Source organism: Limulus polyphemus, unplaced genomic scaffold, assembly GCF_000517525.1.
Source record: "Limulus polyphemus unplaced genomic scaffold, Limulus_polyphemus-2.1.2 Scaffold304, whole genome shotgun sequence".
NCBI classification, from domain to species: domain Eukaryota; kingdom Metazoa; phylum Arthropoda; class Merostomata; order Xiphosura; family Limulidae; genus Limulus; species Limulus polyphemus.
The window spans coordinates 1-4339 of NW_013665914.1; the positions used below are offsets into that span (position 1 = coordinate 1).

Genomic DNA, 4339 nt, shown 5'->3' on the forward strand with positions numbered 1-4339 from the left:
TATACCAGCTAACTATATCCTCTGTCTGACCATGTATTCACTACTGTTGAATATACCAGCTAACTATATCCTCTGTCTGACCATGTATTCACTACTGTTTAATATACCAGCTAACTATATCCTCTGTCTGACCATGTATTCACTACTGTTTAATATACCAGCTAACTATAACCTGTCTGACCATGTATTCACTACTACTTAATATACCAGCTAAATGTATCTAATCAAAAACACTTTAGGTGTGGAAAAAAAAGGTGTGGCCAAAGAAAGGATTGAGCATGCAACTTAAAGGAATGAAATAAAAATTTGTGGCCAAACTGGTAGCTATACTTACAGCATTGATAAGGATTTTACAGTAAATATTCTTTAATTAGCTATCCAGGCATCAGTTCTTGTTCAATTTGGGGCATGATGACAGGTAAAACATAATATGCAGCCTAGCTAACTAATGGATGAATATTTGCTGTAAATTTCTTATCAATGCTATAAGTGTAGCTACCATTTTGGCTGCCAATTTTGATTTCATTCCTTTAAGTCACATGCTCAATCCTTTCATGGCCACACTTTTTTTTTTCACAACTAAGATGTTTTTGATTAGATATCATGACTTTTTGTCGATACTCACCAACAAATCACAGCAAGTAAGAAAGTGGCACTCAATAGTAACCAACATTAGCTTTAAATCGCAACCATATTATTCAGAACAGACCTTTACTTTACAGAACCATCCAGATTCTTTAAAATATATGGCAGTTTTTCCTCTCTAAAACAGCATTAATAGCTTCCTTTATAGTAACACCAAATCTCTGAAGCATGGATTACTCTGAGCCTTGTACTGGTTATCAAATTACTATTCTTGATATGTTGATTTTCAATCAAGTTGCTGCTTTTAATGTGTAATAAGAATAATAGTGTATGTAAAGTGTACATAATAATGTAAGATCATTATTATTTGTAACACAAACTTGTCTAGGTTCACCTGCAGCAAGATGAGTAGAATAGTACATACAACACTTACACATGTAGAATTACTGAAGTCAAAGTGGTTAGAGTGACACACGCATGCAACCATTGTAACACATGCATAGTATGTGTAACTAACCATATGTAAAATAAATGTATAGGATCACTTAGAAAAGGTTGGCACTTATTTATATCATAATGTTATGGAAACCACAGTTAAGTCAAATGGATCTAGAACATAATAGGAAAGTTAACTAAAAATATGGAATTATTACAAAGACATTTTTTCATTTATATTTTAAAGATAGGGTGACCACCTTTTACTTGAATAATTCAGAGAAAAATAGGAAAACAAATATATCTTTACAAGACTTCTAGCATTTACTGCTAAGATAGGATACTAACATTTTAATCATGGGGGATTATCATATCTGTATCAATGTGTCAGGAGTGTATGTTTGAGGGTCACAAGATTCTGACATCGTGTCAGTGTTTTTGTCCAAATCAGTTTGGTTTTTCACTTGTTTTCAAATTAAGAGAGTATGCTACTATGATACTTGGCTATTTTGTTTTTCAGGTGGGACTAAATAATTTCATACAGAATTTAGGGATAGACTGTAAAATTCTCAGAGTAACAGACTGTCCCACCTAAATTTGGAATGGAAGGTTACTGTATTTAAGAATTACCCACTGGAGTAAAACAAAATTTCATCAGGGACACTTTAAAAAACACAAGTTTTATTCAGGAAAATGTAGACATGATACAGGATGTTTCAAAACCATATTATGTTGCATACTTGTATAACATTTTTTACAAATTAGTATTATTTTTATTTCCCTCTCTTTATTAACCAATATGAAATTGGTGACTTTAATAAAATGTCTGTGAGCTAGTACTCACAGTAGCTTCATTTAGGGACAGGTTTTATATTATTATTAGAAATGATGGAAATGCATATTGAACAGCCTCAGTCACAGTTTTTCAAAACCCTTTAGAATGTCCAAATTATTGTGAATAAAATACATAATTTTCAATGTGCCTTTCATAAAATTTAGTTCCCATATATGATAATTACTTTTTAAAGTTATAATCATTTACACTCACCCTGTGTTTTCAGTACTGCAAGTGCTCCCAAACCTGCAAAAGTCAAGAAATTTCAAAAGGAGTTGGAAAGTCTGGAAAAATTGAAATGTTCTCCCAAAACTTGGAAAAAAACTAGGGGAAGTTATAGAACCCCCTTCTTTCTTTTTAAATCTCAGGACCTGTCCATGTACTCAAACCATGATGCTTATCTATTTCAACATAATCTTGGTCAGTCATTTTGTGTTATTTTGTCTGGTGATAAAATACCAAATTCATTATACTCATAAGTAGGTGAAATCAAATATTATTTAAGTAAAAAAAAAATTACAAAATTAATTTTCTACCATGAAGTTGTAGTGATATTATTTGAAGATCTTTTCTGTTGTAATTATGTTCAGAATCTTTTATTATCGTATAATAAGATTACAAGTTAAATGATGTACATTAGATAGAATTACAAGGAAAAATGTAAATATCAGCATCATACATGTTTGTGCAGATCTGAAAAATCTTTAATTTTGCTTGGAAGGTCACTGGGGGAAATTTGGAAAAAGTGTGCATGGCCACCCTGTGTTCATGAAGAATGACTTCATTATTATTTATAGTGTTGAAGGTAAAGACTGAATTCATGTCTGATAAGGAACCAGGAGATTTGCTCAAACTGGAGAAAATAAGAAATCAATGAAGTATCACCTTGTAAGTTCACTTATGGAAACTTTCTGCTTTTTTATCTTTAATATCTCCAGTTTACCTTTTTTTAATATTTTTGTGTCCTTGTAGTTATGTAATGTACATGTAATATGAATTTAACCATATACATACCTGTAGAAAATGCCATACCTTTTTCATTGTTGTTCAGTTTCACATTTTATTATGGAACACTGGCTTTAAATAATAAATAGGAATATTTTCACTTTATTTAGGAAAATGCTTTCTACATTGTATTTGAGTGTGGTTTTCAGAGTACTTTAGGACACAAAATCATGACTTCATTGTATCAAGGAAAATGAGTACTACCTTTAAGTGAAGTTTAGAATAGTTTCCTGTTATAAAAGCTCAAACTTGACTTGAAACACTTATAGAAGGTAGAGAGTATTGCTAAGAAACATAAAAGATACAGTTATCAAGACTTTAATGTGTGTGACATTTTTGTTCTCTTACAGTTTAATAGAAAATTGTGGTACCAAAAATAAAATTCATGTATATACAGTTTTCAAGGAGGATCAATCTGTGTTTAATTATGAAGAAACATTACATAGATCCTGTAAGTACATGAACATTTGGTTTAAAACAGTTGAAGATAATGATTCTCCAGAGAAAGTGTGGTGTTATTGATGAATATGAGACTAATAAGCCAGATGAGAGAGGATCCAGTGATTGAAAACAAAGTTCTTTAAGAATTCAACTTTATTAGCACATAATACAATTTTAAGTTCATATTTTATGTTTGGGTTGTGTTTGGAAATCATGTTCATCTAGCAACTTTATTTTAGCATATTTTCCTTAGTATTTCTGTCTGTGTTATTTAAGTCTAAAAAGTGGTGACAAGATTTGAAAATAAGTAATAATAATCAGAAAAGTAATTAATTGATTCTTAGCTCTTGTCACACAAATACTGTTTATTACAAGATGCAAGATCCAAAACACTTTGTCTAGAACAACGTTTACTTGACTCAGCTTTAAAGAGTATAGTCCTAACAACCAGTTCTAGCTGTCCTCCCAAGCCTAATACCATTCATTAAATAAAAGCAACCATTACTCTAAAAATGTGTTCCTAGGTTAATTTTTATTTAGTCCAGTGGTCACTGATAAACTCTGATCTGTTTTCACAAAGGATGGACATTCACTCCTTCTTGTTGATAAGTGAGGAAATACTCTAATCTGAAAATTTTCCCAATACTTTGTAATTTTTGGTCAGACTCATTTCCATGTTACAGATACATAAGTTAGCTATCTTTTTCTTAGGTAATGAAGGCAGGCAGGGTTAGCTTTTTAACTACTAAAGCCTGAATGGTCTTTCACTTGAGTGAATGGGTTGATGCTGCCTTAAATTTCCACTCTCTCTAAGTTTTTTTTCTCAGGGCTGGCACTAGCAAGAAGAGGGAATTTGGGATATTTGTGGGAAAAGGTTTACTCATGGTGCATATTTAAATAGATATCTCATTATACACACTTGAGACAAACCATTTAGCTGTGATATCTGTAAGAAAAAATTTATACAAAATGAAAACTTAAAAAAGAAAACATCAGTTAATCCCTACAGATACAGCTAATTTGTTTGTGGTTTGTTAA

General features: G+C 31.3%; 1 long non-coding RNA gene across 2 annotated transcripts; it reads left to right on the forward strand.

Moving 5' to 3' along the window:
* The first annotated feature begins 742 nt into the window (after positions 1–742).
* Positions 743–3754, forward strand: LOC111085271. Of its 2 annotated transcripts, none has more exons than XR_002610108.1 (3): positions 743–2334; positions 2577–2743; positions 3211–3754. It is a non-coding gene; the product is annotated as an uncharacterized LOC111085271 (long non-coding RNA). The 2 variants fall into 2 exon arrangements; XR_002610107.1 differs by having other exon boundaries at positions 744–2275.
* Positions 3755–4339: the final 585 nt, after the last annotated feature.